Raw genomic sequence first — 13,022 nt, 5'->3', positions numbered from 1 at the left:
AAAGACAACTGTCAGAAAGGTTAGAGCATCCGGCCTCTGATCTTATCCATGAATCCACCGGGATTCAGGTTCTGGTAGCGTTAGATTTCACTCGTACCGCTCGAGGAGTGATGAATTATAAATACATTTCCGCACTCGCCAATTTGTTAGATAATATCACTGAAATGTATGATGACACGTTTAGATACACTGGAAGAGAACTTCAAGCTTATAAAACAGAACTAGTTCTTAATTATCTTACAGCAGTAACAGGCGGATATTGTGTTACATTGGCAACACAGTACGGCATAAAGTGTTGCACGTATATCACGAATAGCACCGAGGATCCGGTAGAGGTCATAGACCAAAAGATGGACGATATTCTCCAATTGAAGTGGGAATTTCGTCGAAAACACAATCTCACCCTTGCTGCTGTAGGTAATGAGCTGACTGGTTGGGTGTCATGGTTGAACCCGCGAAATTGGTTCTCCGGTTTAGGAGAGTGGGCTCAAGGAGTCATAATGGATGTTGGAAAGTTTCTACTATGTATCCTGGGTGTCGTTATATCGATTGGATTGATATTTAGATGCGGGCAGGCTTTAATGAGGTGCAAACAAAGTACAAAAGTGATGAGCTTGAGGAGTGAGGAAACTGTAATTAACCTGGATTTGATTTATGACCCAATGATAGAAACCAGAATGTGATGAAAATGCGATTATACGGTCCGTTTCTTTCACCTGTTTTTCTGCTTTTCTCCCAGATACAAAGACCCCCTTGGACGAGGAAGCTGACGAGACGAGATGTATACAGACAACAGACAAGCACCAAAGAAGAAGATTTGACAACTTTAAATATGGACACTTGATGAACTTTGCCATGGATCCCCAGTTTCCCTAGTATCTTTAAACTCACGCTAGCCCAACATTTTTGTAAATCTGATGGCTCAGACAAAGCTATTTGCTCATGCCTAAGGAGCAATACAGCGCAAAGAAGACGACTCTCAACAGATACCGAAAACAACTTCGACGACAGATGTACATTTCCCTGACATAGAATATCATTACATTTTTCGTAAGTGTTCTTTATCTTCATCTCTACAACCCTCAGGTAACGACACACATAGACGATAGGGAATACAGGCACAGATATCAGCAACCACATACCTCCCCCATTCATGTATCATCAACTAAAATGTGCATCCCCATTTTGTTACAACCACAGCCGAAAAGAGCTCGGTAAAGTTTGACAGCCCATCCACAGACCTGTACCACAGGATAAGAAGGAATTCAAATGTATACTTCGCAATACCTCGAAGCTTGATTTACAACACGTACGGCACGATGATACATGACCCCCCAAACATGGATTCATACACACATGCTTCTGCTATCTCACTAGGTCATACCCTCTTCACACCTTCTCCTCTCTCCTCCCCTACCCAACCATGGAAATCAATTAACCCCTGACTTACATTTTTCTCCTTAAATGTTTTGTGGCAGTTATTATTGACTGCCAAAGGGTGGACTGTCAAAGTCAGAAAAATGTCTCAATGCACGTTGCCATATTTGCACCGCACACTGGTCCGCGCTGCGCGTGCGTGCGCTCTCCCGTGGATGCGCATACCCGCAATAACGTGCACTCGCAGGCGCGGTATGCGTATTTACGGTAGAGTTTATGTAGTCGTAGCGTGCGACTCATTCGTTACAAATGTTCACAATTAATGTAGTTTATAGATCATGGTCCCTTTGATAGATTCTGAAAGTTTGGTTAAAATACAATGTCCCAGAGCTGAGGAATCCCTCTTTATATCGTACAAAGGGTCTAACAGGAATCATACAGCAGTGTTTGGTACCCATCGGAAGAGTATTTAATTAGCAATATTCCGGTGTTGGTTTGGAGCGTATTAATCGCTCGTGCGAATAGTTATGGACATAAGAAGTTTATGTCCATTTCTATTAATTACACATACTCAGGTATGCGGCGGGAAACCCAGTTTCCCACCCACCTGAGCTGTTGGAAATCGTCACAGCCCACCTGTATGAATCACCCTATGACCTTTTGTTATGATACAGGGCCGAATTCCTTCGGCCAATGGACAATGGGATTGTAGGACCAGGAGATTGCATTGTGTGTGGGGCATAAATAGGCAGGCCGACCACATCCAGCTCACTCTCTCATCAACGGTTATCTGCTGATAGCCGGGAGCTGGATATCGAGGCGCAGGCGATCATACCCTTTGTGCGTAAGTTTCTCTCCGTAATCATTGTCTTTCTGTGAGCCAATTTCTCTCATCTCATCTCTCTCACTCTCTCTCTCTCTCTCTCTCTCTCTCTGTTCTGTTCTCTCACATCTCCCCTAGACTAGGCTAGTATTGTATTGTATTAGATAGTATTGTATTGTATTGCATTTAGGTCAGTGTAGTATTGTCTTTTTGTATTTATTGTTTAGTTCTGTGGTTAGGAAGTCTCTGTTATATTGTAGTGTATCATTTGTACTGTTATCCCCTTTTACAAGTATATTAGACATAATACAGTTAATAGGCTTTGGAACCTAAACCAGTATCTGTGCATTTTCTATAGTGTTAAGTGTTCACTTGAGCGTCGGTGACGCTCAAACAGCTTTGTAGTTAGTCAGGTTACACAAGGTTGCACTTACACCCTGTACTCACATTAAGGTATTCAGTGTATTTCATTGGTATAAGGTTTTATCATAAAGGTATAGTGTTGTGAGCGTCTGCATCGCTGGTGACCTCCTCGTGGTCTCGAGCGTAAGCTACGCCATAGCGAATCATTACCCTAGACATAACCAATAACGTGTCCTGTGATCCCTGGGCCGTGAGCGAACGTGACGCTTGAGCGTCTCGCCTACGGCTGAGCGATCGTTACGCAACTAGCGTACCATTACGGTACTTCTTAAGTAAACAGCGTACAGTGTTCTTAGCTTCATAAAGGGTTGTTTATACGACAAAGGAATTTAGCATTGTCAATGTCATCTTCAATACTGGATGTTGCTTGATTATGAACTAACCAATGACACATCATGAATGAGAGATCTTCCTCCCCTGTACCAATAACAGAAGACTCAGTCCCAGACATGTACTTCCCACAATACACAATATATAGGTATTTCCCATCACCCAAGAAGTTCTGTTTGCTTTTTGCTGTTGTTTAGTTGCTGTTGAGGCAGATTCAAAGATGGAGAGTACTGAGCATTGAGGGAAAGGGTAATGTATGCTGGCTGTGACCGTGATTGATCCTCATGTTACTACAACTGCTTCCGGTGTAATTGTAACTCTGTAACCATATATATACTGTACATGTGTTATACTGTATGCATACCCTTTTAATATCAAATATATACATCTCTGAGCATTGGACCTCAGGCGACGTGTGCAAGTACTTGTTTTCTCTTAAGGGATGTAGTGTTTGCGACATACAGCGCACTTTTATCGTATATGGTAATAATATATGCTGCGGACGCAAGGCGCATCTTAATGCTGGCATTTTAAATATTTATTAGAAATAATCAGACATTCTCAGTGGTCAGGCACGTTACTAAAAGACTTAGATACAATCGATAGAAGTGACATTGAACTGTTTTTATGCAACATACAGGATTCTGCAGGGTTCATTGTGGAATCCATAAAGGACCTGGGTATGCTGAAGGCACAGATATCTTCCATGAAAGAAAAAAACTAAGCGCTTAGAAAAAGACGCCCTGCTGGCGTTGAAACGCGTTAAGGACACAGGCTTTTTCTGTAAGGATTCACACTCTCACTAGCTGCTGCATTTACGCGTTGTCCGTGCAAAGGAGCCCGCTCACACAGCACCGATATTGGGAGCACCTGCACCTGCACTTTATCTCCAATCCCCGTTGCTACGGCCGACTACGCCATCTGGGGAAGTGCAATCTACGGGTGCTGTTTCCCTTCAGCCCGGCGCAGACCGGTAAACTCCGGAAAACCAGCCCATAGCCTCCCGTCTGCAAGTGCGGAGGTACCGGAGGCAGTGTTAACCATCTGAACGGCTTGCTGAGGCTCACTGCACGGCGCAGCACCACTCATACCCGCTGAGGCTCTGGTGTGTGTCTCTGATAGACCAGCGAGACGACACCAGGGAGCAAGGACAGAACAGACTCCTGCCCAGCGGAGGTAACTCACCAATGCACCTTCATAACCTACAATCCACAGCAATGGATTTGTGACGTGTACTGTACCTTCTGGTATACTAAGGCGTGAGTGACTCATGTTATGATATTATATTAATTATTTACACATATATTTTATATTCAATTTTTGATTGTATCAAAAGTGTATTTAATACAGTAAAAATCCTTCAGGCACTGTCACCTACTAAATATGTGCATATAAGTTTACCAATTACAACTGGTTTTCTGAGGAATTGATTAAGAAGCCTTATTATAGTGCACATTTTTTATCATTGTGAATTTTGTCATATTATTTTATTCTCCCGGGAGTGTGTTGTAACCTTATTCATTGTACTTAAATAAATGTTTTTATACTTCAATTGATTGTCAAGCGCCACCTGTTATTTTGTTGGACAGATATCTTCCATGTATGTCTAAGCTCGGAGGGGACTCTGGCATGCAAAATCCAAAAACCCTGCACCTGCAGGCTCCCAGTACCAGATGGTTCGGTCAGACCGATTTTGAACTTGAAATCGTTAAACCCTTTTCTGAGGGAGTTCAAGTTCAAAATGGAGTCTCTGAGAGTGGTGATCTCAGGTCTAGAGGAGGGGGAGTTTCTGGTATCCCTGGATATCAAGGATGCGCACCTCCACCTTCCGACTTGGCTGCCACACCAGGCTTATCTCAGGTTTGTTTTGTGGGTGCACTCTTGTATGTTTAAGAGGTCTCAGAAGAGACAATAAGTAAAAATTATAAATGAATTTTTAAATATAACTTTTATTAACAACAATTGATAAAATAGTAGAGTTTACTGTCAAAAATTGGAGGTAGGGGTGGGGGGAAGGGTGGGGGGGAGTTGGGGAAAAGAAAGGGGGGAACACAGAACGAATTAATTACAGTGTAAATACTGAATATTGTTCTGGAATGCCTGGGTGCGATAATAACAGCTGGAGATCCTGAAAATTGAAGCGTTTTTATTCTCTCATGAGCGATGATGAGGAGACAGATGGGATGATTAAAGATGGAATGAGCAAGATGAATCTGCTGTCAGTGTTAGACGCTGAGCAAAACCGTCCAGGAATTTCTACTAAACTGAGTATTCCTCGAGAGTCTCCCACTCGAGTACTGACCCAGCCCTACACTGCTTAGCTTCCAAGATCGGAAGGATTCGGGCGTTACCAGTGTGGTATGATAGTAGAAAAAATATTTGATATCGAGGGCTCGAGAATCACTGATGAGAGTTCACGAAAATGGAGAAATAAGAGAAAAGAAAAGACAAGAGAATGGGTGGAGGAGGAAAATAGGGGATCTGCTGCCACCGTTAGACCGGGATAATTACCCCTGAATCAGTGGTGAGAGTCCTGAAGATAGTATAAAGTGAGGAAAAGGAAACGATACTGATAGGTAAAAATTTTTGAGATTGGTTGATAGACAATGGGCTGCTTGATTGCAGGATGCTGATAGTACCTATGATAAAGGTATTAGGTGTGATAAAGAGCAATTTGTACACAATTAGCAGTCAAATAAATTGATTAGACCCATACATCACCATCAATTTGCTACTATCAGATTATTACAATTATACCAAAATGGTATCAGGTGGAAAAAGAAGGAGAAAATGAACAACAATTTCTTATTTGTGTTCCGCTGTATGCAGAGCTGCAGAAATACTATATAATATGATTGCAAGATGCTGATAGTACCTATGATAAAGGTACTTGGTGTGATAAGGAGCAATTTGTACACAATTAGCAGATAATTAAGTTGATTGGAACCATGCATCACCATCAATTTGATGCTGACAGATTATTGCACATTGTACCAAAATGGTATCAGGTGAAAAGAGAAAGAGATAATAAACAACAGTTGATTATACAGAGCTGCAGCAGTGCTATATAATACGCAGTATAGAGGATAGTGATAAATTGCTCAGCCAAATGATTAGATCAATATTGATGACTGAAAATAAAGGTTTAAACAGTATCCTATGTGGTATTAAGCCGCTAAATGCCGACTATCTGTAAAACGGGTACTTGCAAAAAACAGCTTGATGAATGCTATTATCAAATATAAATATGCAAAAAGATGCTGAGATTGAGCAGATATTACCCGGAATTGTATGGAACGATCAGTCACTAATATGAGCAGGATACTTTCTGAGTACGGAATGTCCGTGTCAAAGTCCAGGCAAATTGAAGATGCAGGATACACTGGTTCTCAGGAGCTGAGCAGTTCGTTTATAGCCGCACTGCCGATCAAAGTACCTGATGTATTGTGGAGACGTGGTCAGGTTGGCTGAGGAGAAGAGAGACACAATGTTCCTGGTCCCATCGCGGTAGTATCTAGCGGCAGCGGGTTGATGCAGCGGCTGCTGGGGAAAGAGCGGCTCGTGGTTCAGGATGTCCGGAATCAGCTGTCACACCCAGGCAGTGGGGGTAGGGAACGGAAAACTAGTTTCACCCGTTCACCGGGCTTGATCACTTCCTTACACTGACTCAGGGTGCACCACCAAACTCAAGATAACATTAGAAAACTCAGATTTTCTCGTTGTATTATGTATTTTGGTTCTAACAATATCTATTAGATACCTTACCATTCTCCAGTGCGGTATGCCCCCAATACATTCATTATCTCAGGTTTGCACTGTTAAACAGTCACTATCAGTTTCAGGCACTGCCATTCGGTCTCTCCACGGCACCGAGGGTGTTCACCAAGGTGATGGCAGAGATGATGGTGCTCCGCAGACAGGTAGTGAACATAATTCCATATCTGGATGATCTGCTGATAAAGGCGTTGACCAGGAAGACCTTGTTGCAGTCCATTGTTCTCACAACTTGTCTGCTCAGGGAACATGGTTGGATCCTGAACCTTCCGAAGTCACATTTGGAGCCGACGAGGAGATTGTCTTTTCTGGGGATGATCCTCGACACGGAAGTGCAGAGGGTGTTTCTACCGGAGGAAAAAGCGTTGGTGATTCAATCAATAGTCCGGGATGTACTGAAGCCAGCCCGGGTATCGATTCATCAGTGCATTCGCCTTCTGGGGAAGATGGTTGCCTCCTATGAGGCTCTACAGTACGGAAGATTTCATGCTCGATCCTTCCAACTGGATCTCCTAGACAAATGGTCAGGGTCTCTGTGACAGGACGGTACCGTACGGAAGCACTCGCCGCTTGCCGCGTCTCGTCGACTGCGCACAGATTGGAAGGTCAAGCCGCACGAGGCCTGACCACATAGGGGATTCCCGCTTACCGTCAGTAACCGCCTGTTACTGACTCCACCCACTGCGTTGTGGGCGGGTTCTCGCTGCCACCACCAAACTCCTAACCTGCCGTGGCGTTTGGAACCACGGTTCTGCTCTGTATGTGCCGACGCACTGCCTTACCACACCTGTGTGGTGTTGACGAATCCCCTCTAGCCACTTGCTAGGCCTCTACCGGTAGCTGGCGGAAGGCGGAGCTTGGAGACGTCAGGTGCTTCCCTGGACAGCCGGAGAACGGGGCTAGGTTTGGCCTAACCCTGTAGGTCACAAGATGAAGCAGTCTTCTTGAGGCAAAGGTGTTTATTGCTCAAATAACCTTTAAAAAGGCTCCTCCCTATTGCTAGGGGCAACAGCATACAATCAAGATGTTTTCAGCAGAAGAAGATGTTACAACTACAACTCTGGAGGCACGCAGGTCTCCTTTTTATGTCAGTTTTCCACACAGTATCACAGGGGGGGTAAGCCCTCCCTGTCTTCTCCAACCAATCAGGTTATTTTACAAAATACCAATAAATCACATTTTACACGGATATAAGTGCAATAAAACAATATCCTCCTTCCTGTGACACAGACGTTTGGTATCAGATTAACATTCACTATTGATAAATTTATCACATAGCTTCAAAACACAATGTTTCTGTCTCATTCACATCTCCAGGCAAACCCAGTGTCTGAGATTACAACAGGAAGGCTACAATACAAACAAACAGTCTTCCTTCCTGTATCTGTCGTTCGTATGTCAATTAAATCAGGTACATGAAACAAGTTCCAAGCCCATAAACCCAGTGATTAGCATCTCTCTCTAAGGAACTTACACATCAAAAGGTATTGTCCTTCACACCTCTCTGATAGGAAGTGGCATGCTAAGGGCCCTGTTCCATTCCCAGAGGATAAGACATGATTATTCAGACATCTATAATAGTAAGTGCATTTTCCTCTTTAAATATACAGATGACCACATCTTGAATATAAAATACAGTTAAACATGCATTCCTGCAATTGTGCATAGAGCACTACATATGACATGTTAAAACACATCATTAAACAAACTTTTAAACAGTCCGTGCCCAGCGCCGTAAGTACGTTTAACAGTGACGCCCAGCGCCCATTGTCCCTTAATATGGCGCCGGGCACGAGGGTTAACACCTTCAGTGCTGCAGCCGCCATTACACGTGTGGCTGGTTGGTCTCTCCGGCCACACTCCTCCCCCCCCATTCAAGCGGGTCAACCAGGGACCCATGTCCCAACGATTTGGGTCCTGGTCCCGCAGTCCGTTGGGGTGAAGGGGACGCTACCTGGGATGTGTAGGCTCTGGCCTAGACAGTTCATCCATAGTGTAGTGGGCCTCTCTTCGTGGGTGCACAATGTTCAAATAGGCCACCTGAAGTCCAAGTTCAAGGCTCCACCACAAAAGTCTGTCAAATTTCCCCAAGGTAGGTTGCAGCCACCTAACAGGTGGGTGGTAAGTCACCACGGCGGGGGGCTGGTTACAAACAAGTGCCACCCAAGGTGTCCCAATTGTGGCATACCCCACCTCCCACCATAGCAGTTTCCTGCTCAAACAGGCCACAGGGTGCTCCTGCCCATATGGCTCTTTCCGTCTCGATACTGCTCCCAGTCCGTGCAGTGGCGCAATAGTTCGTAACACACAGTCCTGGTCAAGAATGTGTGCCATCAGCACTGGAGCGGGTACCCGAGTCTTCTTCAATGACTGGAATGCCAACTCGCAAGCGGGTGCAAAGTCCACTGACTTGGGAATGCCCTTCCTAGCCATCTCTGTCAAGGGGTTCACTACAGGACTAAAGTCAATGACAACATGTCCGTAGGGCCTTACAGGTTCTAAGGTCAGTACCGGTCTGGGTGATGTGGGCCGGGGACAGCCTCTGGTTGCCTCTACCCCCTCTGTGTTGGGCTTACCCCTGTCTCCTCCCACATGGTGCCCCAGGCACTGCACCTCCGTCATAACTATCTGGCAACTGTCTGCCCTAACTGTCAGACCTGCCCTCCAATCCTCCTCCGTCGACCTATGACTCGGGAAACCTACCCTGTCACCTAGGCCTACTCCTTCCTCCTCGTCCGCTACCTGTGCCACAGGGATGGCGGCCAGACCACCAGCCTCTGGATCCTGTGTGGCATCCACTACAGGGAGGCTGCGTGTCTTCCCCGATCTACTGCGCACAGGCAGGGGACCTGCTATGTCCACAGCAACTTGCTGCAAGGGTTCTCCTATGGGCAGAGGCCCAGAGACAACACAAACGCTGGAGTGCCCCGGCTGCCAACGCATGGCACCAGCCTTACAGTTGGTCTGGGCGTCATCCGACATTCCAGACCAGGGTAAGCTCTGTGTCAGGCACTTCAGGGTACGGTCTGTCTCCGGGTTACTGTCCAAAGGGGTTTCGCTGGCAACCGACACCGGTTGCACAGGAACGTTCCCTGAGGGGACCAGTTGGACACATTCCCTATCTGGTCTATCCCCTCCCACTTTCCTGGCTACCCTGTACCTTAACCCTTCCCGCCAGGTCAACCTCCCCGCCCCAACCCTGTCAAGGCCGCTGCCAGAGTGGCGCCTCATGCCTTTCGGGGATGGGTCAGAGAGTTGAGCCTCCCTAAACTCCTGCCTGTGGCCCTCAATCTCTCCTAAATTGGGACACTCTACAGGGGGATCTAGGTGGGGACTACTAGGGTCAGTCTGGTAGGGGTCAGTCATGGAAAAATCAGTGTGGTTTCTCATACTCACCGCCGGAGTTGGCAAACCACTTGGGTCAGGAGCATCATTGGGCACCCCCACAGGATCACACGAGCTGGAACCGACATCCTCTGCGTTGCTAGGGGACGTAGGCATACCAGAGGCAAAAGGCATGCGGGGTCGATGTACTGATCTAGCCGCTGTAATCTTTTCCTCAGGGCTGGTTGATGCTGTGGTTGGCTGTGCTGGCAGTTGTCTAGCAGCTGTAGTCTTTTCCTCTGGGCTGGGCTGTGCTGGAGTAGCTGATGTCAACGGTGGTTTTGGAACTTGACTCCGGGGAATGGCGCCAACAAACATAGTGACGATCCCACCACCCAGATCATTTCCTAGGACCACATCAGTTGGGAGACCCTCCATGACGGCAACTTCTCGCAACTCCGGTCCAGCTCCCCAGTCCAGGTAGACTCTTGCCATGGGAACCGCTTTTTCTGTTCCTTCTGCCAGGGTGACCGTGGCAGTGCGACCCTGCAATACTGCAGCAGGATCTATAAGGTGGGGGCTCACCACAGTGATTGAGGCCCCAGAGTCTCTTAGGCCTTCTCCCTGCAGGGGTCCCACGTGGACTGGCTGCAGGTGCCTCCACATGTTGTGTAGGGGCTGTTTGGCCATGCAGGTGACTCTCTCCGCAGAGTGCACCTGTCTCTCGCCACACTCCATCGGACTAACTGGAGGGGGAACAGTCTCTGTAGGCTCATCTCCTCTCGACAAACAAGCGATCCGGGCTCCAGCACTCGGATTTGGGGCACGAGTCTGGGGTGCTTGGGATGCAGGACAGTTCATCCTCAGATGTCCGATTTTCCCACAGCCGTAGCACTTCTTCTCCAGTCGTGGCACCGATGATCTCTGATCAGTTGCAGGGACGCTGCGGTGCGGTTGCTGGCTAAGAGCACCCGGGTTGGAAGATGCTTGTCTTTGGGGTTGAGCTGAAGAGGGTGGTCCCCTTGGTGGTGCAGTCTTTTGGAGCTGACTGCTCGCTGGGCGCTTCTGGCCCCGTGGCCGAATTGCCACATATTTGTCGGCTAATTGGGCAGCCATTTTTAAGCTGGGTGGCTCCCGATCTAGCACCCACTCCTTCACTTCTTGGGCGCACCGGCGGTAGAACTGCTCCCTGCAGATCAGGTCGATCAGTGTGTCCCATGTAGTGGCTTCCGAATCCTTCACCCACTTCACCACGTACTGCCGCAGCTGGGTGGCGAACTGCTCATGGGTGCTGCTAGGATTCTTAGGCAAGTCTCTGAATTTCTTCCTGTAAGACTCGGGAGTGATGAAGAATCGCTGGAGGAGGGCCTTCTCGACTTCGTCGTAGTTCCCACAGTCCTCCGTCGCCACTCCTCGATAGGCCTCCAAGGCCTCTCCATGCAGAGTGGGTACAAGGTGTCTCACCCACTCCGACTTGGGTAGATCGTGTAGTTTGCAAGTCCTTTCAAAAACTTGTAAATGTCCATCAATGTCCCCATCACTGTCTGCAAACTTGGCAAACTGAATACGTCCTGATCTGTGTACAACAGCTGACAACGGCTCCCGGGGTACCACGGCCTGTGGTGCCCGCTCATCACGCCACATCTGGATGATGATCAAGCGCTCTTGCTCCGTTGCCCTTTCCCCCAATTCCGCTAGCCGATCTGCTAGGCTATCCGTACTGCCCCCCCTGGGACGTTGGGATCCTGGCCCTGCTAGGGATTGCTGGGAAACATTGCTGCTGTGAGAGAGGGCGGGGCTTGTGGTTCTCACCGGTTCCTTACGAAGGTCCACTGTTGGGCCGTCCTCTGCGATGCTGACGCCGTCAGTGCTTTCCACCTCTGCCCGATGAGACTCCTCCATGCTCCTGAGCGCCGCCTTCATGACGCTTCTGGACGCGTTGAAAGGGATATCCACACCCTTCTCCTGGCATACGATCTCCAGATCATCCTTGGACATTCCGCTGAATTCCGCCATCTTGTGCGTCCTCCTGCGCTGCAGTTACTCCTCTCCTGAGTAACTCGGCTTCTCCAATCAGGTGATGAAAAGCCGCCTGGGATTATCCCACCACTATGCCACCAATTTCTGTGACAGGACGGTACCGTACGGAAGCACTCGCCGCTTGCCGCGTCTCGTCGACTGCGCACAGATTGGAAGGTCAAGCCGCACGAGGCCTGACCACATAGGGGATTCCCGCTTACCGTCAGTAACCGCCTGTTACTGACTCCACCCACTGCGTTGTGGGCGGGTTCTCGCTGCCACCACCAAACTCCTAACCTGCCGTGGCGTTTGGAACCACGGTTCTGCTCTGTATGTGCCGACGCACTGCCTTACCACACCTGTGTGGTGTTGACGAATCCCCTCTAGCCACTTGCTAGGCCTCTACCGGTAGCTGGCGGAAGGCGGAGCTTGGAGACGTCAGGTGCTTCCCTGGACAGCCGGAGAACGGGGCTAGGTTTGGCCTAACCCTGTAGGTCACAAGATGAAGCAGTCTTCTTGAGGCAAAGGTGTTTATTGCTCAAATAACCTTTAAAAAGGCTCCTCCCTATTGCTAGGGGCAACAGCATACAATCAAGATGTTTTCAGCAGAAGAAGATGTTACAACTACAACTCTGGAGGCACGCAGGTCTCCTTTTTATGTCAGTTTTCCACACAGTATCACAGGGGGGGTAAGCCCTCCCTGTCTTCTCCAACCAATCAGGTTATTTTACAAAATACCAATAAATCACATTTTACACGGATATAAGTGCAATAAAACAATATCCTCCTTCCTGTGACACAGACGTTTGGTATCAGATTAACATTCACTATTGATAAATTTATCACATAGCTTCAAAACACAATGTTTCTGTCTCATTCACATCTCCAGGCAAACCCAGTGTCTGAGATTACAACAGGAAGGCTACAATACAAACAAACAGTCTTCCTTCCT

General features: G+C 47.6%; 1 pseudogene; it reads right to left on the bottom strand.

Annotated features, from left to right (window-relative positions):
- Positions 1 to 5,206: 5,206 nt before the first annotated feature.
- Positions 5,207 to 5,325, bottom strand: LOC134968281 (5S ribosomal RNA; annotated as a pseudogene).
- Positions 5,326 to 13,022: the final 7,697 nt, after the last annotated feature.

The sequence above is a fragment of the Pseudophryne corroboree genome, chromosome 10 (genome assembly GCF_028390025.1).
Source record: "Pseudophryne corroboree isolate aPseCor3 chromosome 10, aPseCor3.hap2, whole genome shotgun sequence".
In the NCBI taxonomy this organism is placed as follows: Eukaryota; Metazoa; Chordata; class Amphibia; order Anura; family Myobatrachidae; genus Pseudophryne; species Pseudophryne corroboree.
This window is presented reverse-complemented; position numbering and strand designations above follow the sequence as displayed.